Source organism: Plectropomus leopardus, chromosome 18 (genome assembly GCF_026936395.1).
Source record: "Plectropomus leopardus strain MGB_pleo_1.0 chromosome 18, ASM2693639v1, whole genome shotgun sequence".
Taxonomy (NCBI): Eukaryota; Metazoa; Chordata; class Actinopteri; order Perciformes; family Serranidae; genus Plectropomus; species Plectropomus leopardus.
The window spans coordinates 20,534,907-20,560,781 of record NC_142193.1 but is presented as its reverse complement, the minus strand read 5'-3'; the positions used below and the strand labels follow the sequence as shown (position 1 = coordinate 20,560,781).

Genomic DNA, 25,875 nt, shown 5'->3' with positions numbered 1-25,875 from the left:
TGTATTGTCCCCTTCGGTTGTCACTGCACTGTGTGTGTCAGTCATGCGTTTGACAATGTGCTTACGCTAATACCGCAAATACTTCAGTGCATGCGGAGAAAGGCACAGTTGGACTATTACTGTGAGCCAACAGTTTTTGTTTTTAATGACAAGATTTGTCTTTGTGCGGTTGAATTTCTTCTCACAGATTTAACTCAGTTGAGAAAAGTCAGCATATCTGAACCAGACATTTTGATGTTGTCTGCTCATGGCTGCCTGCCATTGTCAGTCGAATCTAATTCAACCACGCCCACAAAGTCCTGGTAAAGGTAACTTTGATTGTGGCTTTTTATCATTAAGTCATTAATGTTTAATATTTTAGAGAAATACTACATAAGCTTTGTAACCAAGTTTTCTGGGGGTTCTGTGTTCCTTTGTGGGATGAAAAAAGTCACTACTTGTGTTTTTTTTAGACAAAAAATATTCTTTAAAGCCAATTAAACAAACTAAAAAGGGCACAATTATGTTACCAACCCAAAGTCGACTCACAATGAACACTAATTTGGTGATTTGCTGTTCAAGAACACGTCTGTGCGTCTAGTTTCAAACTGGCTGGAAAGTGAAACATTTATAATGGCTGTTTTACTAAAAAATAAGTTCATATTTTTTCAAATCTGTCTTACAACAATACTCAAGTGCCCTTGGGTATATTGAAAAAGCTATTAGTTGCTGTAATTGTTCCTCTTCTCCAGACCGGCTCCAAAGAGTCCCATTACAAAAAAAATCTATGTTGTGCTGAAAAGTGTATTCTAGGTTTCGCCAAAGTTAATACAAAGCTTCAGCAGTTTGACTTAGGCAAACAAAGTGGGTATCTTCCAGAGTTAAAGTCTTTTACTGCAAAACAAACTACTTTTTTCTCCTTTCTGAGAGGGATTGTTACACAAGGGAGAAAACACAGTCTTTTTGGAAGATTGTCATTTAATTCGACTGAGTGGGACCGCTGAAGACTTGGCTTAAGCTCTAAAGATAGATTTTGTGCCTCGTTTCTTACACTGAAATCACAGTAGAAACTGATGAACTCTTCACAGAGGCTGAACAATTCAGCCCCTCCAAGATGCAGCGTTGTCGTGACCGCAACAATTAAGGAAAATTTAACAAATCCCTATGAATTCTGCACAACCTTGCAATTTTCTCCAATCATTGCAACTTTCCACAAATCTGACAAACTAGACAGTCATAGCAGTCCTCCCACATACCGTCACCAAACTCACTTTCTTTTTTCTGCATGTGAAGATGCAGACGTGCAACACAAATGTATCACATCTACCAGCAAAAAGTAGCGCCTAAGACCATGCTAGCTCTTACGGGGAATAAAATGTTTTGTACCACATGAAAGAAAAACGAATGTCATTGACTTGACAAACACTTTTCTAATGCAAAACACCACTGGAGAATGGCTGAAATTCGTGTACAGCAAGCAAGACAAATCACCACGACAGAGGCGGTTGCATCCAGTTCTGAAAGAGGTCAAATATGGTAACATCTGTGTAACATAAATGAGAAACCCAGAAGAGTTTTCACACTGGAAAAAGATGCCTTTGATTTAGCATAGTAGCAATTATATATAATTTAAAAATCACTAAAACTATTTTTACAATTTTCACCTGCAGCCACAATTTCATTGCAAAAAAAACATTGTAACATGCACCACAATATTTTCAGATGAGCTGCCAAGAATTCAGACAATTTAGGCCGCAACAATCAACCCCCCCAAAAAAAGCCAGCAGAATCCTTGAGTGGCTGACAAGTACAGCAACTGACAACTCTTTCGATGTATATATGGGCATGTCAGTAAAAACTGTAAACCTATTCCTTAACTATATTTCAGTGCGAAACAGGTCAACTCTACACACTGTTGAAACTACAGTAACCTGGACGTTTTAAAAACTTTCACTTTTCAACCAAATTCATCTCACCAATGTAATTACAATTCCATGTAAGTGTCCATGTCAGTGCACACTGTGTTTAAATTCTTTTTATAAACATGATTTCCGAGGTCAAGAATAAACTTTCACGCTCAAATTCAGCCCAGTTTGAGCGTAAACCAGTCGTCTCCATGCTTACTGGGTGATATGAATGGATACAGATTTATTAGTGGAGCCACCATGTGAGGAGGAATCCCTCCCAACAACAGCACACAAGATCAGGGTCTCCAGAAAAGCCTGATTCAGCAAAGCTTAACATAATTCACCAGCTTCGTCTTTGTCAGACATAAGACACACAGAGAAGATTGCCTCGCTTACACCGGCCATCCCATGTGTTCCAATTCGATATGGTTTCTTCATGATATATCTCTCTTGTCTTCATGTGATGGTTATTTAAAGGGAGAGCCATGGATTTTCTCCCACATACAACATAATGGCAAATCAATAACACGGGGCCATATGGGGAGAGCGCGCATTTCTTACAGCTGCCTAAACGATGGGAGGCCAAATTGAACTGGAGTTCTGGCATAAAGGAGTAGATGGGTTTTCAAACTGCATTATATGAATAAATGTTTAATCATTCCTGCTATTTATGGAGTTGAATGTGAAATGAATCGTTATCATTACGGCACACAGTGAGATTTGCATCTTGAAATAAAGTTTTTTTCTAAATTGGCTTCCTTTGTGCAGTTCGATTAAAGCTGTGGATGTGCATTTAATGTGTGTTCGCACACATATGGAGCATGAAGACGAGTACGCTGATGTGCCTGCGAGGTCCCTGTGGTGTGAGCACACACACTTAGACACACTTATGTGTGTTTTTCCCATGGCAAGACCTGTCAGCCAGCAGACGTCTGACATCATGCTCTGAGCGAGGAGGAGGTTTTCCACCGCCTCTGTTACTGTGTGTGTGTGTGTGTGTGTGTGTGTGTGTAGGAGGGAAGGAGGAAGACGGTTGTTATCATGACTTATGGATTGGACAGCAGTTTCCTACTGGGCAGAAGACAGGAATGGTTACATAGAGAGGAATGCTGGCTCTTTTTTTCAGAGTGGAGGGGTTTGCAGGAAGGACTGAGAGGATGACTAGAAAAAAAACATGGAAATGAATCTCCACCAACCAGCAGCAAAGACAAAAACACAGGGGGGGAAGAGACAGATGTCAAAAGACAAGACGCCTGGAGGTCCTCTGTGTTTACACTTTCCATTCTGTCAGTCAGTGCCTCCTCCGTCGTCTTTATCTCTGACACGGCTGGCAATCCCTCAATGACTCACCACTCTCTGAAGTGCTGCGGACCTGGCTTCGCTGGAGGAGGAGGGGAGGGCTGAGGCTCGACAGCAAATCCTGCTTAATCATTCCCGCCACCACCACTGCAGCCGATAGCCTTTGGGTATGAAAGGATGTGGATGCTGTGGGTGGGAAAAAGAGAGTAACACCTCGCATTCAGATATGGCGACAGCTGAAGTAACAGTTTGTGACTGTTCAGCTTTACCCACGCTCCCACACTGACAAAGGCAAGGTTGTCTTCCTTGCGTCCCAAGTTGGATTGCCGTCATCGGGGCGAAGCTCACGCCAAACTGCTTAGACTGGGGCTTGTTTTCAAAGAGTGTCTTTTGTTCATGCAGCCTGAGAAGAGCGGATGACTAACAAGCCGTCAGTGTGATCGAGCTTTCTCAGTGTGAACACGGTTGGATCAAACCTGATGAGTCTGTTATTCATGTTTTCATTGATCTGTGTGACTGGAAATGCCTAAAAACAAAGCGTTTCTGCAGACGGACAGTAAGTTGAAAATAAACCTCACCCTCCTCCAGGCATGTACACTAACAAAATTACATACACATGCAGTCTTACTACACACATGTACCCCCTGCACACACACACACACACACACACACACACACACACACACACACACACACACACACACACACACACACACACACACACACAGAGGCAGGCAGAGGGAGGCAGACAGGCACACACACACACACACACACGGCATCTGATGAAGAACTGAAGTGTTATTTTATAGACAGCAATGTGCCACTTTTCACACCTTTGCAAAAACTGCACACATGCACCGAGTGTGTCTGTGTGCACGCACTCAAAAACACCACATGCATGCAGACAAAGCCACACACACACACACACACACACACACACACACACACACACACACACACACACACACACACACACACACACACACACACACACACACACACACACACACACACACACTTCTGCAGATGCTGTATTGCCCAGGTTGAGTCTCACAGCAGCGGATGAGAGAAGGCCTGGAGGAGGGCTTGGATGTGTGATGTTAATCTAACACTTTTGAGCTTCAGCACAGTAACCGAGCTCACACATTTCTATCTTCTTCCCACTGAATTTGACTTAGCACATATACAGGCATAGGCACATGCATGCACACAGTCATGCACATTGAGGGCTGTTCTTAGCATTTTTTTGGCCTCAATGTCATTAATGGTGCATGGTCTAAAGTGCGTGGCAGGATGTAGGGTGGGTCAACCTCCACTTTTACTGCTTACACGGTGCATAATCTTGGCACAAAATAAGGCGCAAGGGGTAAAGGAGTTGTTTTTACTCTCTTAATTAATCATAGGTGTGTTTTGGGCATAAGATGAATTCAACCAATCACACTGTCATCTCCAATTTCCTTTAAAAGGTGCACCTGCAACTTGAGCACTGCTTTTCATATGGTGGCTTTGGTAAATTGGAAAGTGAGCCTTTTTCTGCTGAGAGTATTGCAGTAAGTACACAACTGTAACCAATCCTTGCACCTTTGTGTGTATAACAAGCAGAGTGTGAACAAGTGAAACCGCGTGGATCCTCTTTAAATAGCTGGAAAATATTGTGCCACTAACTTTGGACCAGGTTTTTGTTAGTCAATATCATTATTGTTCTTTGCTGCCTCAATAGCAATATGCAAAAAAAATGCAAACGATCACACTTCATTTTAACACTTGCATGCCCATGGGTACACGGTGCACGTAAAATTTGCAATGACAGTTGCGCTCTGGTGCGACCCTTGTGCCAGGTGAAAGATAGGGCCCAAATAACTGAAGCTTAAGATCCCTGAAAGAATATTTCAATAATATGAGGCAAAACATTCAATAGCTGGTTGAGACCAAAATATTTAGAGTCAAATATATGCAAAGAGTAAGACAAGCTTCCTCTTGTATCTGGATGCAGCACACTGATCGGATAGAGGGGTGAAAGAGCACAAAAACAGCGCGCCATGGTTCAGGCCAAATCACACTGAACTGCTCACACATTCTGCTGGACAATAGATGAAGCTATAGAGATACAACCAAGCAGGCTATGAAATAAAAAGGCTCTCGAGGGGCAATAGATTGTTTGCCGTACATAACTTACTTCATGAGCCGTAAACACACTACAGACTCTAAGACCATCTTTCTGGTTATCAAGCACACAAGTGCAAACACAAACACTTGCTCTCACCAAACACACACACACCATCTTCCTCTATCACTGTCATCTGCTCTCTCATATTTCTGAAGAAGTGCCAGATCGTGTTGTTTATACCAGCTCAGCTCAGCACACACACACCATGAGATATGAGCACATGTTTGAAGACGAACAGAGGAACAAGGCTGTTCAGAGCCACGTACACAAGTCTGCTTATTTCCTGCAGTGCTCTAAGAAAAGTCAAAGGCATCTGATCACGAAACCAATGGATGCTTCGTAATCATAAGGAAACAGACAGATTTTGAACACATTATAATTATTTCCAAACCCTCTCTAGCCAAGTGTCAATATCTCAGTGAAGCAGCCGCCTCGAGATAATTCCAGCTCAGTAGATGTCTCCCTGAAGTCGCTAAATGTGGCTGCTTTTTCTGGAGAGGACTGCTTCCGAAAATTGATACGGTTAAGAGCATGGGAGGGAAAGTGCACCTCTGGGATTGAGATTAAAATAATAAGATAACTAAAGGAAAAAATAGCAACTGGGATGCAAGGATACAGCATGAGAGAGTTGGAAAATACACAGAAATGCTTGTTTTTGTGTAGAACAATGGAGGATTCCTTTTGTTGTATGAAACTGGGCAGTCAGTCATCAGGGGCCTCATTACAGAAAAATATCCTAACTGCTTGTCCTTTCTTAAATTTCAAAGAAAGGAAATAATATTATTATCCAATTATTTAAAATTACAGAAGCAATTCCTAAAATCATGTCTGTGTTCCCTATCGAAGACCTTCGATCTTATTTTAGGAAATCCTAACAAAAACTGAAAATGTAACTCAATCTGCATCTATGTTTAGAATGAATCCGGTCTGTATCTTTGATTAGATTGCACCGGTAGGCTCGCTCAGAGCCAACAGCTATCACTTGTCACTGGCTGTGATGTTAAAGACAGATCTGCAACCTCCGCCTGGAAGTCAAACGGAGACTAAAGCCCCCTTCTGCGACGCCCTGACGTTGCAGTGTCTTGGCCAAAACGTTGCAGAGGAACACACCAAACCGACAGCCAACAAACATGTATATTCTGCGCCTGCGTGAGAGGAAATACCCCTCCATACAAGCAGACAGTAGTCATCTGAAATAGCCATTTAAAATGGGAATCTGGAAGACCTCCATGACGATTTTTAGCCAATTGGCAAGTTAACAACACAATCTAATGTTGAAAGAAAGATTCATATTTACTGTGCGCCAGTGAACAACAACACAAACCACCAGGAAATGTTTATGTTAAGAGCTCAATGGTTACCTAAAAACAATTTTGACCCCCCCACCCCCCTTGACTTTAGCCTTTTGTTTACATTTTTTGCTCCCATTTCTCTTCTCTTGCGCTGAGCTGAACAGCCAATCAGAATGATTTCATTTCCACAGGCTCCACGGCCAATTCAAAATGCCGAATCAGCAGAAAAATACCAGACAAGGGTCAGTGAGGGACTCACCGCTGCAACGAGGGCAGCTGATACTTGTCGTCGGCTTCTCTTTATAACAGCAGCACCGCCTGTTCTGATACTGTCTTACAGACACGGCTGTTCCTCAGACTAACTGATGAGGTGCTCCTCTCTCTTCAGTCCGAAAATGACATGATGACCGCCGATGGCCAGTGAGCTGTCGAGCTTGCTATTCCCACCATACTTCCACGGTTACAGAGAATGAGGAATAACTTTACAGTAATAATGTCAGTGGCTGTCAGTCTGTCCACTGTGTCCGTACCATTTATTTTGAAAGAAAGCCAATGAGGAAACAGAAACGTCACACCATCAGTCACACTGACCAATGCTGCAAACTCTATCACTCAGTCATTCACTCACGTTGTTTCGCTTTTATATAGCTGGATCTGTATGCTGCGGTCCAGACAAAACTTGTTGCAATGGCCCCATCTCACCTAATCAACCCTGTGTTTCCATCCTAAACTGCGATAACATTTCAGACTTAGGCAATTTTTGTAATGAGACCAATAACAACTTAAGCTAAAAGCTAATTTCCTGAACCGATGAGAGCCAACGATCCCCTAACATGCTTCGAAATCGATATTCGAATAATCTTTAACTTACAACTTAAATAAAAGCTCTGAGGAAAGCATGTTATTTTACAGTCTCTTCCTGCTTTCTTTTCCTGTTATTCTACCAACACATAATGTTTTCTGCCATCTTTAACTTAATTAAAACTAACATTTCATTCATCCAAAATCAGAACTGTTTCCAAAGCTGCCGATGTTTATGAATCAGCCTCCGAGAGAAAGTGCACTCCCTACATAAAAACCAACGAAGGGTCCATTTAACCAACAGATTGATAGTAAATGGCTTGTAAACTCCACATAGTAAAATGAACAGGGTAATGTAACGATGCCATAAAACTGATGTGAGGCCTTAGTCATGTGACCAAGAGTTTGACTGCAGTTCCCTTGAAGGTATTGATTGAAATGGCCACATGAATGATTGCATCAGTTGGATTATTGATGGACACATGGAGAAAGAGTGTGTAATTAAACAGTCCCCCGTGTGTGCTCAGGTCACCCTGATGGCTATCAGCAATAAACACAAGACGGGCGGAGAAGGGGACGGAGATCAATGTCTGAGTCTCAGATTTCAAAACGGGAAGTCATAGCATGTGACATGTGAGTCCACGGAGACTAAAGGTCCATTCTGGCTTTTTTTTGGCGTGTTTTAACTTGAATATGTTGATCTTAAAAACGCTTTAAAATACCGTACAGCTTCATCAAATGTGGCCGGTTCCTCTTCATATAAACTAATTTTCTGTCACGTTTTCATGTCACACATATGTCCAAATCTTTTTCCCTCCGGGCCTGCATGCGGTGACCTCTTCCATCATCTGCAGCGGAGAACGACTTTGATTCCCATTTCAGCGCCTCATCTCATCCATCTCTCGCAGCCCTCCATTGTCTAAGGCTGCATTTAAATGACAGTGATACATAACGGCACATTACAAAGACAAAAAGGTCGACAAGCCCCGGTTTTTGCGCGCATTAAAAACCGTGACAAAACCACACCACGGCCAGCCATAAAAGAGCTGGGAATTTTTCGGCCCCCCTCTTTAACGGCGGCATCCAGAGACTTAGTGGGCTGAGGTGTGCGCGAGGATCCCATTAAAATGCACTACAGAAAATGAGATTTGGGGGAGCCCTGTGAAAAACCATGCATGTAATCATCTCTCTTCCCCTCTCAGTTTATCTGCGAAGGATTTGGAGGAGGCTTTGGTTCCCCACCCTCTCTGCCCCTCAACCTCCCCCCTGTGCCACACATTAATATTCATAGAGAAGATTCTCTCCTTGCTGTCTGTTGCAGCCTGTAGCCCACAGACTTGGCTTATTAGGAATCTAAAATATGGCGAGCAGACTCTGTTGGGAAAGGCTATTGTGATTTTCACAGACTGCCTGTGTGGACTGATAATGTGAAGGCTACACATGGCACGAATCAAGCTATGAATCCGCCAGACCCTCTTTGTTTGTGAAGCTTTACTTTTAGTGAAATATATCAGACTTTATTTGGCTAATTGGTCCGTGGTGAATTTGTTGCCTTGTGCTGAGCAATAGCAGATTCACGGTCCAGTGCTGCAGCACGACTTCACACACTGACTGGTTCATCTTGTGGCTTGTTTTGGTGAAAGCCGCCGTGGCGGAGTGAGTCAGAGTGAAACAGAGTGCTCCACTTTGCCTTTCCTGCTTCGGCTCATGACGAACATTAGAGAGAGAGAGAGGTGACTCATGCCTCCCATGAACAACCTCAGTAATTACATGCTCAAAGTCATTAAGTCCACCTTGCAGATCCCTAAACAACAAGCACCAAAATGACTACATATTATCGCTCTTCCCTTCCTCAAATTAGTATTTTTTCCACCACAATAATCGTAAAATATGATCAATTTCTCCTTCTTTTCTCTCTTTGAGGATCAGGTGTGACAGCATGCCAGATGTTGGCCTACATGCAGTATGCAAAACATCCACCTGTCTCACACTGACATATGCAGAATACACACAATATATGTATATAAAAAGGGGACAGGAACAGGAAGATCTTTCAAAACACACTATTTGACTCTAGATCGACAGGAAACACGGAAAGAGAGCAAGGAAGTTTACATGTAACAAATGTGTTGTGTTTGGACGGTGTTCATCTCAAACCACAAGCCACAAGGATGCCCATTAAAAAATGTTTTAAGGCGCACTGTGGCTAGAGGCAGGAATTTAACTGCAATAAAGGCCAAACGTAAATCATTAACTAGTGCAAAAGCTGACAAGATGTTCAATAAGATGCTTTTTAAATCATTTCTTAAAATGCATTTTTTTTTCTGTGCCATTTTAACTTACTTTGAACATTGCGTTTCTATATTATTTTCCTTTTTTTCCTTCTAAACTGGTCTTTGTGTTTCTTCTGTGTTATTTATATGATCTGCATTATTTTATTTATTTTAATTTTCTATTTATGTTATTATTTAAAAAATATAAATTTATTTTTAGTTAATTTGCGTAATTATCATTGTATTTATTAATTAATAAATACATAATATTCATTTTATAATCTGTGTTTTCCTATGTTGGTTTTACAGTTTTTCCTTTTTTCTGTCTTAAAAAAAATTGTACAGCACTGTCTTTTATAAAAAAATTTAGAGTGAACTGGGTACTGAGAGAAAGTCGATAACACACACAGATATATGGTCAAAATGTTGGTCAAAGCTTCTGCAAACATTTGCCTGTGGCCTATCTGACCCTCTTCTCCAGAATACACTAAAGTGAGGAGAGTAAAGTAGAGTGTAGTCTCTCGCTCTCTCTCTCTCTCTAACCACTCTCCTCTTTCACATGTAAATTAGTCTTTAATCTCCGCTGCTCTAATAGACAACCATGGCAACGGAGGCAGGCCTAATGAGGCAGAGGCGCAGGTTAAAATCTGCCTGCGTGCTACCACCATTCACACGATCAACAGTTTAAATACACTCAATCAGGCGCATGCATATATGCACACCTTTGCATACACAGCGTGCATGCATATATCCACTCTCACATTACAGCCCTGCACAAGAGAATTGCTGCTTGATTTAACATTTGTTAATGCCGAAGCTTGTGAAATGAGAAACTGAAGTGGCAATGCAGACAAAATGGCCTTTACAAGCTATTTTTGTGAAGCAATTGTCTGAATAATTAGACGATACATTCAAATGAAGCATGAAATTAATCGGAGTGACAAGAAATCCATGCAATCTGTATGAAACAAAGCACAGTAGAGAAGAAATCATTAGAGGGGTCGTCTGAAGAATGTGAAAGAAAGTGAATAACTGACCACAAACACACTCAACTTAGTCGTCTGAGAGACGCGTTGAAACCAAGATACACACATACACACACCACTGATAAAGCTTTGAATACAGCGTTAAAAGGCACTCAAGTAGCGCTCATTTCCATGTGAGTGGTACTGATGCTCCGGCACTCTGTTGACTGTAATTTACAGCCATATTAAATCCATTAGACCAACATGTGTTTTCAGAATAGTTCTACCCACAGACAAGCTTTTCAGCAAGCTGCAGTCCCAAACCTCAAACACACGGACACACGCTTCACAATGTCAGCGAGTAAAGAAGAATGTGGGGGGATGTGTATGAGTTGCATGAGAGCGACAAAACAGCAACAATACAATGCAATTATTTCATGAGTAGATCTGTATTGTTAAATCCTGTTTTACTGGTTTACTTTGGGACACTTAGCTTCTCATGGACTGCAAACTGCAAACACACACACACACACACACACACACACACACACACACACACACACACTATATGCTGTATGAGATAATGTCTACAGCCATTGATGGTTTACTGAACAGGTCTACTGTGCAAAGGCCCAGGACCCACGATGTAGGGGACCCCCCTTCACCTGCAAAATGTCACTCAAATTAACACGAACTTACCAGCAGGAAGCAACTCAAAGGCGGCAAACAGACTGAAAACGACAATGATGAGATACAAAAAGATCACAAAGAGATGTAAAGAAACTGCAAATAGACACAAAATGACCTCAATAAGGAGCAAAACAACCACAAACACAAGGTGACCACAAAGGAGTAAAACTACCCCAAAGAGACACAAAATTACTCAAAAGAGACACAGAACAGTGAAGAGGTTCATTAGAACTGCAACAAGGCAAAATAACTACAAAAAAAACAACCTGACACACAACCACAATGAGAAACAAAGTTACCTCAAAGAGATAAAACACTACCAAAAATATACACAATTCTACAAAAACACACAAACAATCACAAAGAAAAACAAAAAAAAGAGATGCAAAGGAACTGCAAAGAGTAAGTACAAAAAAGGGGAAAATACCCAGACAAAAAATGACCACAAAGAGACACAAAACCATCACAAAAAACTAGAAATTGCCCTAAAAAGATGCAGAATGGCCACAAAGAGATACAAAGGAACTGCAATGAGACAATAATTACAAAAAAGCGCAAAACACCCAGACACAACATGAGGACAAAAAGACACATTACCTCAAAGAGACAAGAAAACATCAGAAAAAGATACAAAACAAACAAAAATACACAAAATTACCACAAAAACACACAAACATCACCTGAAAGAGACACCTAAAATAAACACAGCGATACAAAATACCTCAAAGAGACACAAGACAACCACAAAGAAGTGCAAGGGAGGTACAAAAAGGGGCAAAACAAGTACAAACAAAAAATGACCACAAAGAGACACATTACTTCAAAGAGACAAAAAACCCAAAAGAGTAACCACAAAAATGTACAAAAAAATTCATAAAAATCCCTTCGAAGACACGCCTAATATGAACAGAGAAAAAAAAAAAACGACCTTAAAGGGACAAAAACAACCTTAAAGAGCCACAAAACAGCCTCAAACAGACATAAAATTATCTCAAAGATACACAAAACGACCACCAAAATACACAAAATTACCCTAGAGACACAAAACAGCAACAAATAGGTGCAAAGAAATGCAGTTAGACAAAATAACTACAAAAAACGGGCAGAGCCAGACACTAAAAGATTGTGTACATATCGGTTAAATGATGCAGTTTACATTAAATAATCCAGGTAGCTATTGCACAAACACCCCTGTAAAGCACGCAAAATGCAACCAAAGTATGAAAAGGTTTACACAATGAAACAGCCTCTCAGTTCTTGCTCCAAAATCTCTATATCAACTAGACTGTAAGCAAATGACCCATGAAATATTTGCACTAATACCGCCGTGCCGATAAGTACAACCTGTCACATTTGTGAGAGCTCGTCTCAGTTTCTTTCTTGCAGCCACACAGGGAGCAGATGTTGACACGCTCCTACAACACCTTTCATTGTAATTATTCTGTGTACACCGACACAGTGCTATCACCTCACACAGGGGTCTGTTGCTACACCGGACTAATTAGCAATTAACAGTCATATAGTCATGAAAACACTGTCTATTGGGATTCACTGGGGGATATGGGCTGGATATAGGACAAGAAAGAAAGATTTGAACAAAAGAAGAGCATAAATATCTGTTTCATTATGTATATGATATATGTAATGAGTAGTCCTTTTTGTATTAATAAAGGAGATACAATGTGTTTTGTATTTGTTACACTGTTGTGTTGTTTGTCTCTGCAGAAAGGCGTAGGCTGCTGAAAGACACAACACACTCTGTCTCTCTGTCTTTGGTGCAATGTTATTTTTGCCCTGAGGCCCAACACAATTAACACCCACTGCCAACTGGTAAGTTGTGTGTGTGTGTTTGTGTGTGTGTGTGTGCTGTGTTGTGTTCTGCAAGCACATGTGTACATGCATTAATGTGTCTGCTCCAGATACATAAACCGGTGTAATTTGTTTATTCATTCTGGCAAAAATTACAGTTATTTCCGACAAAATGTGGTGCTTTGCCATAATTACGAATGCACATACATGTCTGCGGATGCACCATGAGGGAAATTTCAGTTTGATTGATTTAGATTTTCATCGTTTCCGGCTTCTAATTAATTGCTCTTCAGAAGCTAATTTCTCGGTAAATGTAAAACAAACACGCGATAAAGCTGTGTTTAATTTGGCTCACAAAGAGGAAAATTACATACACACACAAACGCGCTCCGCTTGCCAGACAGCATCTGTTAAAAAACAACAACAACACAAATCTCCCAAGATTGATCGCTCGAAAGCAAATCAATGGTATTTGGACATTTTGGAATGTATCAGTAAATCAATTCAAGCCCCTGCAATAAGAAACAATAAACCTTTCTTCAGAGGTAATAAAAGAGTACAACCCATCCCATTAATTTACTGCCTCCCCTGTGTGTGTGTGTGTGTGTGTGTGTGTGTGTGTGTGTGTGTGTGTGTGTGTGTAAATGAAATATGAGTGGATAATCACAGGCCAGGAATTCTTCCGGCAGTCCAGCAGGCAGGTCGGTATGCCGTGCGGAGGAATGCGGAACCTTGAAAAGTCAAAACAATGTTTGGTAATGGAGTGAGGGAAAAAATGACGAAGGGCGTGAGGAGGGTCCAGGAGGACAGGAGTGAGGAAGAGGAAAAAAGGAGTGGCCAAGAAGTGGAGGAGGGAGGGAGGCAAAGGAGGGCTGGAGTGGGGATTTTTTTTTTTATCTGGCTGGAATGAAAATATTCCCAACCTTTTTGTGGCATCCAAATCTGTCAAAGCAGTGGGAGAGCTGTAAGTCCAGATCTGAGGCATATCTTGAATTTAGACACGATAACAAATCCACCCTGCCATGAGTGAACATGCTTTTCAGGAACCAAAATATGCATAAGCACTCTGTTTAGGTGTTCTGTTTATTATGAAGCTCCAAAATCCCCCAATAAAGGGGGTTTACCACAATAATCAGTCTTATTCTCCACCTTCTCCCTGCCTCAAACCTCATTTATAGCCTCCCGTGCCCCATCCGGAATCGCTCTAAATCTGTGTAAGTAAGGAAATGCTTCCATTTCGATGCATGCCGCAAAAGAAAAGATGCGTGAAAAGATGTGTGAGCCCCGTAACACAATACAATTCAGAGGTGTGGAAATCTCCCCTCCTTAATCCAGAAATCAGTGCTGTGGAAAGAGGGATTTGGGGCTGTCACTGTTAAGCTCCTTGTCCCTGGTGTATTATTGGAGCGGTGGCATAGAGGAGAAACACTGGGAGGATGATGCCGCCGCTCGCTGCATTGTAAACATATTTCAGTGTTTTGGAAAATAAGCATCTCGCCAACAACTGAATTTCCAGGAGGAAACGTAGGAAGAATGATGGCATCGGCGGCCGCGGACGCTTATCTCTGCGCTGCATCTGCAGCTCTGACTGCTGAGCTGCAATCTTTGGATGAATATACAGTGTAGGTGTCTGGTGCCGGAAAAGTGAGAGGAAAATGTGTGCAGAATGCAAATGAGTGTAACAATTTATTAGCAGTTTCGCACGTTTTGTCGTTTTTCAGCTCAGGAGCAGGAGAGAGAAGATGCACCTGAGACACCTCCATTGAGAGATGAGCTGCCTGTTAATGAACTGAGTGATGTGCTATTTGAGAACTGTGATATAGTGCCTTTAATCTGCACATTTTATAGCATTAATAAATACATTCTCCATTATCTAAACCTTTTCTTTTCTTCTGGAATTGTGCAGCATGTTTTGGAAACTGGGTGTCGTGGCAGAACTACAGCCGTGTAGCTGTAGAAACAGGGCTTGAGGGATTCTGCGTGCAGGAGCAATGCATAAGACATGAGCTATGTTAGGGGGGTGAGTGGGTCGCAGCTCCAACCCTGTGCTATTCATAGACCCTGCCGATAACAGGTTGACTTCTCTGGGAAAGCAGAAGGCAGAGAGAGGGGGGAGGGTGGTAGACAAGAGACAAAGGAGGGAGGGTGCGGGAGAATTCACCTGTGGAAAACAAACTAAAACAGAGCTGAGGAAGAGAGGAGGATGCAAAAAATGATGAAATGAAGGATAACGAGGAATCCATCCGCACACACCTGCATTGCCAGCAAGACAAGAATGAGAAGGGGAAGCTAAAGAGTTTCCACCCAAACAAACATCCACGTGTCAGTTGCATTTCAGTGTAGAGGAGCATCTTCTCTGCTCCGTCTCTCCTTCACGTATAAAAACACACTTAGGACATAAGACGACTGCGAGGCAGACTCGGGACAGACAACGCGGAACTGTTGTGATGGGCCACAATATATCAAATCGACCTCATTTATCAGCGGCGGCCGTCATGTGGCTCAGTGTGACTAACTACAATCATGTCATCCCTGTGAATACATCCTGTCTGTCTGAAGCAGCAATTTCACACACTTTCTCACGCTACAAATCTGAGGGCCGAAGATGAGACCGAAAAGAAATACAGAATCATGTCTTCCTGTCCATACAAGCTATATCCCCGTCTCTTGGATGCAAGATTTTTACTCAAACTGGAGTATTTTACATGTTTGTATATATACTTTTACTACAGCATACTAAGTGACCTGAGTGCTTCTTCCATCACTGGTCCATGTGTCCACCATCATTTATACCATCTCAACTGTAGTCAGGAAGTCTGAAAATCAATATATATACCATACTCTACTATATACAAGTATAATGTACTTGTGTTTATTGTGGGGTGAAATATTTGAAAAAATAGGACTACTTTACTTTTAATTAATGCTGTGGGAAATGATTGCTTGACATTTCTGTTTACCTGCTGGAGGTCTGAGTTCAGCTCTGCAAAGGTGCGTTCCTGTTAGCTGCCTCCCTCAGCTCTTTCTTTCCCTCAGGACGTTTACATGGTGATAGAAAAAGTGGAGTTATCATGTTAGTCTGACAAAAACTGGACTTTTAAAATACAAGTAGTCTGAAATCCTACTTTATAAAATTTCTCCAAGTCGAAACTAACACACCTGGATTATCCGCCACTTAGCATGCTCCTAGTCACCTCGCCGGTCTCCCTTGGTGGTTTAGATAGGGACTGTTCGTTATTTATGAGGGGAAAGGGGTGGTGTAAAACAGGTCAGGCATTTAAAAAAATTAAGCACTAGGGAGGGATTTGTGGTTTTTTTTTTTATTTTTGGATTAGGTGAGGGACATACAACTTTAAATGGTAATATTTTGTATTTATTTTAATAAAATGTCACACCCCAGCCACCCCCCTCCTCTGATAAATAAAGCACAGTCCCTTAGAGGCTCTTAGTCTGGTTTAGGTAGAAGGAAAAAATAGTGTAGTACTGTGGATGGAGCCGCAGCAAAACATTTTTGAGCCGCCTAAAAAAAAAAATCAATATCAGTTTAAGCGATCACCTTTTCTTCTTCAATGTTCGGTGGAGTAAAATGCCTGTTTTTCTTAATGGAGTCTGGTGTTTTTGATATAAGGGCTTCAGTTCCCCGATGGTAAGGGCTGTCTTATGGTAAAGTAAAGCTGTGAAACTATTCTAAAGATAGCGTTTACTTAAACTGATATTGATTTTTTTTTTCAGGTGGCTTAAAACGAATCAATTAAGGCAGAGTTTGCTCAGTGCTGTTTGATTTTATGTACATGACGGGGTGGTTTTCTACTCAGAAGCTATTGCAGATCAACATTGTGGTTCAGTCTGTAGCAAGAAGCTGAAAGGGGGCATATGTCCACCATCTGTGACGGAGTCGGACATACTTCCTTCAAGAAATCCATTCTACCCCAGTCCTTGCTGGGACAAGGACAGTAGTCCAATGAAATGGCCTAATCAAGTTATAACCGTAGCTTGACTAAACTGTATATGTAAATGGCAGAATGTAGATGTTAGCCAGCGAGCTAACTAGCTAAGAGTGGTGCATGAGCATTATATGAGGCAATAATGCGCAACGTGGTGGAAATGTGACAAGCTTGGCTTTGTGCAGAAGCAAATGTGGAGATTTTTATTTGCAGGGTATCAACTGTTTATTCCAATCATTATTAATCATTTTAGCAACTTACAAAAGACTCACCCCAATGGGGCCTTAGGCAGTCATAACGGCAAAATTGAGCCACAATCATAGGCGGCATGAAAAAAATATGGATGGCTATGCCAACTCCCCAAAAGTGAAGCCAAATCATCTTGATTGCCCCCTGGTGGCTGGCTGCAGAATAGGTCACAAAGCCCACCCCGTGCATGTCAGTGGATGGGACCACCAGCACAAAATGGTCACAGTAGAGGGGTCTTAGAGCATTAGACCAATTTTAAAAAATAAAAATGATATTAGCAACATTAGCAAGTACCTGCTGCAAACCCTTGTTAGAGGATGGAACTGCTGCCCATCTTAACCAAACATCTACTGATTTTACCCAATGTTTTTTTTTTTTTTGGCTACCTCAACTGCTTTACTCCATATCACAGCGTCCATGTTCAACCCGATCGAGAGGCTCTGCCAGCGTAGCCTAGCTCCTCATGCATACGGAAATGGCTGCCTCTAATTTAGCTGAACCGGCTGCATTCCTCGCCTAAAACAAAGCCGTTGCTGTTCACCATATTAAGGCGATCTTGCAACAGATACCAGCTCCATGTTGAAACGAACTATAATCCCTCTTTTCACGCTGGCCTCTTGGTCCTCATCCAGTTGTACTATAATTGACGACTGAACTCCCTCGGGCATACGCGGGCTCAATTCCTTCTGGCCTTCATAATAATAATAGTTATAAAGGCATTTTATAAATAACACATGTTTCATTAAATGCAAATCTCAAAGGGGAAATAGGAGGATAGAAGCACACAGTAATTAAAAGCAGGTAAAACAACAGGGACAAATCTAAAGCACTGGGATGAGAATTAGTGGTTGGATTTTTAGTAACTGAGAAACAATGTGATAATTTACAAAGTAACGTTAAAGGATTTCTTTAAATGAGTCCAGTCTCTGATGTGCCTTCAGGTGGTCGGGGAAGTGCGTTCAAGAGGAACAAAGCGGCTCTTCCGAAAGTCGAAACCCCCCTGTGGTTCATGCTAGACCCTGAGGTCTAGAGGATTAGGCTGAAAGCTCAACCTGATGGTGCAAATGGAGGTTTTTGGAAATTATTTTCTTCATGTTTACATCTAAATATCACACTTATTTCCCATATTCACACTCCTCATTTCCCTTCCCCTCTCCTTGCTCTCTTTCTTTTCTCCCGTCCTCTCTCTCACACTCTCTGCCTGAGCCTGCCCTGACCCAGACGTCTGTTCCCTGTCTGAGCTCCTGCCAGATTCCTGCAATGGTAGGAATGCACGAGAGGGCCTCGCCGAGCCACAATTAACATTTCGTCGGTGCAGCGCCTACACCTTTGCAGGGTGCTTAATGATGGCATATTCATGAAAAGCAAATATTTGCACAGAAAAGCTGTCTCCCAGCGACCGCCGAGAAGAAGGGGAAGATAATTGAAAGGAGCTCGCGGCACTTATAAAAAAGCGAGAATGGGAGATAAAAAAAAAGGAGAGCAGAGATAAATGGAGGGCTAGGCTTTAAAGGGACTGTTGGTAGCAAGAGGACACCCTGTGAGGAGTGTGTAGTGACAGGAGAAAACCCTCTCGGTGGGGGACAACAGCACATGCTGAGAGGGCACCAGCAACAGTGAAAAAAAATCTTGGCAAATCAGACAGAGAGAACGGGGTAGGCAGAGAGGGATGATTGGGGGGCAAGGGGGTGACAGGTAGAGTGAAATCTTTTAGCAGAAAAATCATATACAGTAATAGTAATAGTAACAGTGATTTGTTTTGAAAAGAGAACAAGAAATTCACTGTTGACAAAGAAGAGAGAGAAGAAGATATGACAGTTTTCCAAGAGGAGCAGACTGCATACCGTCCTCCATTTCCCCAAGAACATCCCTCCCTACTGCTGCCCCCAGCTGGGAGTGCGTGCATGAGTGTGTGTGTGTTTGTGTGCACACACACACATGCACACACATGCATCTAGCCCCGCTGTCCGGTTGGGGGAGGGAACACTGAGATGCAGGGAAACGGCGAGGGATGGTGATGGAAAGGGGAAAGGGAAGCGCAACAGAGCGGGAAGCAACAAGAAGGGGAGGACGGGAGAGAAAGACAGGATTGGAGGACGTGGAGGAGACACAGAGCGAGTGAAGGAGAGAGGAGGGGTCGAACCGCAAGCGGAAAAACAAAAGAAGAAATGAAAAATGATCTTACACACGGCGTGTCTGTGTGTGCGCGCTTCCACCTGCACTGCAATGCTTACACTGTAAATCACCCACCTGACTCAGCATCCCACTCTGTCCACACACACATTCAGACTTACACACACCTCTCTATTCATCACCCATGTTCTCCTGCCCGCCCGCCCACTGCCACACACACATAAAATTCCAACAAAATCCCCCTGCAGCGAAGTAATTCAGGAGTCAATAACACGCTACACATGCACTCACTAGTGCACAAAAAACACACACACATAAATGCACCATCCCCCTTTCCAAGCGCACACATACACACACACATATGTATGTGCACACATTCACACACATGCAGTCCTAAACGAGACAGCTGGAGCTATCAAACCAAAGCCTGTGAGAGCCAGCTTTCTTCAGATGGATTTGAGATGTGGGCTTTACCGTATCATCTGCCAGCATGCTGCTGGGAATGAGACGTCACGTTCATAACAGCCTACTGCCTTATAAGGCAATTATCTCTCTCTCTCTCTTCTCTCTCCCCCTCTCTCTCTCTCCTCTCCGGTGGGGGGAGGGATGAGTGGTTTCAATTATGTTCAACAAAGACCAAATTAGGCACCTGGCAATTTCAATATGGCCTCTTTTCTGTGCATTAAGTTGATAGGATGTGGTTTTGATGGGGAGGTAATGTGGTTGCATGCATTTCGGTCTCATGGATGAACACAAGCATTTGTTTGCAGGCTGAGAAACAAATTGTTTTTGAATTTATGAACAAAAAAAAAAATTACAATTCCAAACCTTGCAGAAAAATGACCAACAATGGACACACACTGCAAAAATGAAGACGTTGTTTTGTTCTTATCAAAGAAAGCAAACGCTGCACATTTCTGTGCACATTCCATTATGCCGGTCACACAAAGGCTCAGCAGCAGGCCGTGATCGATCCATCCGCGGCAGCTTTGAGGGCACATTGAGACTCTACTCTCATTGACTCCTTTACAATCAATAGTAGCTGATTACTGGCTGCAGAAACTAGCTGGGGTTTCTAACGCTGCTCTGCTGCTGCTGCGACCATGCACTTGGTTTCATGTGCAGACCACAAACAACACAAATGCAACTAGTTGCTGCTCTCAAACACTCTCTCACCGGTGCATACACAAAACACGCTGTACAATGTGCAAAAGTGCACCCACAGTAATGTAGATAATCTCTCTAAAGAGGGATGGCAGGTTGCAGCTGCGTGTCACCTGTCGTACAGTGCAGCCTGCACATGGGGTCATGAGATGTAGATTTCACTGCAGAAATGACGACAAATGCGTATGCTGTTTTATTTAAATGTCCTTTTTCCTCATTTCAGTTTAACGCCATCCACCCATGAAGCTCGCCATTATCTCCTGACACCTTATTTGAGCACCCGAAGTCAAGAATGGAAAAATCAACTCTTCATCGTGTATGAGTGTGCACTCAACCATCCCCTTTTTTCCATCTCCATGTATGGTGCTGCAGTGTAGCTGAGAGGGGACCTTCCTCTCGGTCTCTGCACCTCACAGGCAGCTCGGCGTCTGCACGCCTCTAATCCACTGAGCTGCTAAGGAAAGAGTGCTGACGGTGCTCTTTTCCACTGACTATCTCCTAATCCAGCTGGCTGCGGGTCTGGGAGAATAATCCTGGATTAGGGACTCCTCCCCATGGAGCCACCATAGGGTCCCTCGTGGGGGCCCCGTCACAGTCAGCTGTGCCTGAGGCGCCGCGCCTTTCACATTGTGAGAGAACATAACAGCCAATCCAAAAACAGGCAAACAGTGTCTGATTAGGACTGAATTGCATCAAACCTCGCCTTGTTGCCCTGAGGGGAGCTGCGGTGCTTATTGGAGATGAATAATAGTAAAGAGGGATAATGGTGGATAGGCCCCTGTGATGTTACAAGTGCTTTTTCATTTGAGGTGACAAAGATTTGGATTCAAGAAGAGGAGAAATCGAGCCCCCAACGAAGCACTTTGTAAGCACAGGATACACTTTAATTGGCGCATTATTGGAGCTAACAGCTATTGTCTTAATGAGAACCCCGACGTGTGTTTGCGCTCCCTCTTTAACCTTTCTCAACACAAATATGCTCAACAGAAAAGAAGCCACATATGCGCAGCAAAGAGACAAACAAGAAATGTCAAAAGCAAAAAGAAAAAAAGGCTGCACTGGCTCTAAATGGATCAAAAGGACCTCAAAGATCTCACCGTGCAGTCTTGGTTATGACACATAGCTTCTATACACACATCTCAGACATCAACATATTTCAGCACTGAGTCAAATAAATACCAACATAGCGGTTTCACAAATAAACACGGTATAAAAACACATAAAGATGAGCTGTTCACCTTTGAGGGGACAAAAAAAGTGATCAAACTGTCTGCTGGGAAGCCACAAACATTCTCCAGGCATTAATAACGAAATAAATGCAAGAGAGGTCATGATCTTCTGACCAAGGTAAGATGTGTCAGAGCCACAGACTCACTCGGTGGTATGAAGTAACAATAAAACATCCTCAATACAGGCAGACAGTAGAGATGCTACATATTAAACAACAGGAGAGTTTCAATTCCTTTAAATTGATCAGTAATTAAGGTGAAAGACTATTTTCATTATCTCCTATATTGAAATCAATGACGGGCTGTCGAGCATGCGCACGGATGCAATTAAATACAAATAAATGATGCCGGTCGTTGGAGAATTCTCCTGCAGGTCAATACAGAATTTGTATTTCGGTCACCGTATTAAAGATTGATCCAGAGCTCATCTCGAGAGGAGTTGGGACATGGAGCATTATTAGCGAGGCTAGACGATCAGTAATCAGCAGGCTTTTTTCTTCTGTGCACGTGATGCCCTCCCTCAGCACACAATCACCAGTTTATTTACCTGCATGGCTGCCCAAGAGAGACTGCAGCTTGCGTCAGTGCACACATCCCTCAGCCCCAATGAAGCACAACAGGGGACAGCAGGGAGGCTAAATGCACCGAGCGTGTGTGGACACATCATGGCAACATCACTAATGGTTTGTCAGGATGACTTTTAGGTCCAGACTTTATTTTTTTACCATCAACGGCTTACTGTTGGTACAGGGAAAAGTTATGTGGCCATTTTTGTTGTTATGGAGGGCATTGTGAAGCTTGCATCAAATGGAAGATAATGTCATTTTCAATTATCTCTCATTACAGCCATATGTTGGTGATTAATATAATAGTTAGCACAGTACAGCTCTTGTGTCAACAACCTTTGTTTTTATATTGTTAATGAATGCTTACAGATGATGAGTCATTGTTGGGGATAATGGATTTTTTGGCAACAATATAAAAGGCAGAACATAAAAATATCTTTCACAAGCTGAGTTCATAATGCGAAAAGCACATTTTCAATCTTCTGTGAATCATAGAGCTTTTATAATAAGAGAATAAATGCATAGCTGCGTCTTATTCATTCATTTCCTCCCTTGTTCCGCCTCCAACAAAATACGCAAGCACACATAAATACACACGCACACACCAGCAGGAAGAGCGATGGGGCGAAGGAGGGGATCTGAAATACACACGCAATAATACAAATGTGTGTTTGCATTCAGAAGCACACACACACACACCTGCACCCTCTCTGTGTCTCTTTCTCACACGATGTGAAAGTTAATGCGGCACATACCGCGCTCTCCAATCCATCATAACACCTGTGACATATCTCAGAAGCATTCAGCAAGGCAAAGACTCAAAACAACCCCGTGAGCTCTAGAATACACAGACAGTCATAACATATATCTTCACCCCCGTCACCCTCAATCCTCCGACTACCAGCCTCCCCCCGTTCGCCTGCAGCTATTCTGAGAAACGCCTCATTTTCATTTCAATCTTCTGCGTGATATAGAGCACGGCTGCCATAAGCTGACTCCTTCACCTAAACGCTGCTAACAGTTGAATAGAGCACAGGCGAGACGGGTTTGAAAGAGCGACTATTGTCATGATAAGAGGCCAAGTCAATCTATTTGCATTCAGGGGTGAAAAGACATCTATTTTTGTGTCTTCTACATGAATAGAAAGAGGCGAGTGGAGGATACAGGTGGCTGCGGCAACATGGAAGCAGTGATCTATGCATGTCGTACTTGATTACTTAGTACGTATAAAGATATCAGTACCTAGCAGCAAATGACGTGCTACATTCTATCAATGCTGCACCTTTTACTGAATATATTTTGTTGAATATTTTAAGATCCGAAGCTTGAACAGAGCGATGAGGTAATATTTCAGAGAGCAGATTCTTTCTCGATGCTGTTACAAATCCTGGCTGTGGAGGGACGTGCTTCTTTTACTTGTTAAATAGGTCTCTCTGGGTACGTTCAATAGGTGATGACACAACATGTCTCATCCAGAAATCTGCTCTGCTCTTCTTAAATTCAAGATTTCTCCAGCAACAGCACACTGTACTCCCATAAAGTTGGCTGAAATGCAAGTAACAAATAATCGAATGATGTACGATTAAAATCGATGCTTTCCTGACTTTTTAGATGGCATGGGTTTTCTTTTTTTTTTTAACTTCCTCCTTCAAAAACAAGACTGGGTCAAAATCTTGTACATGGTTAGACTGTGTAAGAAATGCTAGAGGGCTTTTAATTTGAAACAGAAAGTGGCGGCATTCCTCACTTAAAGACTTTGCCTTGCTGTTGTAGTCCTGCCCAAAAAATTCATCTTAAAACGAAGAACAATACTACTACGGCTACATCCACATTACTCTGTATTTTCGGAGATGATTATCCCACTATGACATTCTCATACCATTGCAGCCCCAAACAGTGGATATATATCAACCCATCAATGTGCTTTCCCGCACTGTGACAAGAGCGTGTGGATGAAGCATTAATTTGTTAGCGGCTGGCTGAGTAGCTGCAGGTGGCTAATTAAGACGTGCTATCATGCTACACTGGTTAAAGAAAATGAGGAATACAGTTATGCAGAACTGCATATTCATTTAGAGAGAGCACGGCCAATGGGCAAACACAAACAGTTACGTCATCACTCACTCCGACAAATGGTGTAACGTCATCACCTAAACTAAAAGTCCATTATGTTATTTTTAGGGCTGTACCCGAATTAGAATTTTGAAAGTTGAGTTAAATTTGGCTGCGTAACACAAATATTTGATGATTCAGGAGTTTTTTCCATATAAAGTTGTAAAGTTTGAACGGGTTCAGCGGGATGTTTAGTGTGACAGTGGCCTCACTTAATATAGTAAAAAAGCTAACGGCAGTAACGATGGGTCGTAAGTGCGTAACATTTTTTTGCCAAGATATCAAACAAAAGCCAGAGACTGCATCTCATTAAGCTGCTTTAAATTCACCATTTTTAAACAAAAGAGAGAAGATAATGTTGAAAAGTTCACGCGGCGCGCACATCCAAAAGTGATTAAAACTAAGTGCTGGTTCAAGCAAAAACACATGTGAAAGAACAAATAAAGTCTGCATGCTAGTGCATGCTCCCATGAAAATGTATTCGATTACCTCCACACATGTGACGTTTCGGGCATTAGCCCTTCCTAAGACATGACAAAGCACAGACACACAACCCATAAGTAGCATGAATGGGTCACCTGACAGGTCATGTGATACCAAGAAGTCTACAACTCTACAACATAAGTGTCAAAAGACAAGACAAAAACATTAAAGGCTAAAAAATGAATCAAACAAAGATTTTAAAAAATAGTACAAAAAGTGAAATAAGTGAGTAAATAAACAAATAAATAAGAAAAAGTAAAAAAAAAAAGAAGATAAGGTTGTCTCAGAGCCTTACAGTGTAGTCTCTCCTCCTCTCAGTGCCGCTGCAGCGTGTCAGCTTCAGCTTGTATCAAAGAGTATCATAAAAGTCAAGAGCGTTCACTCTGCAGTAAAATCTAGTGACCAAAATGTCTCCCTAAAAGCACGCTGTACAACACACTTACTCACAAAAAAAATACAACAACAAAAGACTAACAAGAATAACTTGTAGCAATCTAAGTTAACTGAGGGGTCTCTGACTAATTTCGAATCTCAGACTTTCATGATCAAGATTTGTGAACAGAGTTACTCTCTGTCAAAGTAAGAAACCAGAGAAATCTCAAACTTGTGATGCAGCAGACAATAAATGGCAAACACACTGCAACTACTCGGGCGACAGAGGCTCAGCGACAGCACAACACTGAGCCTCGAATGTCAGCTTGGTTTAACAGGGCCCTAATGAATCTACAAATAATGCAAATTAGGAGTTGAACGAATTTTCTTTTTCAGGGCCGATAGGGATACCGATTATTAGTAGTTACAGAGACCGCTAAC

At 42.2% G+C, this 25,875-nt stretch overlaps 1 long non-coding RNA gene across 1 annotated transcript in view; it reads right to left on the bottom strand.

Moving 5' to 3' along the window:
* Nucleotides 1–1,660: 1,660 nt before the first annotated feature.
* Nucleotides 1,661–25,875, bottom strand: part of LOC148186486 (uncharacterized) — a 30,542-nt gene continuing 6,327 nt past the window's right edge. Inside the window, exon 3 of the long non-coding RNA XR_015774897.1 lies at nt 1,661–3,371. This is a non-coding gene — a long non-coding RNA (uncharacterized LOC148186486). The remainder of the gene's footprint in view (nt 3,372–25,875) is intronic.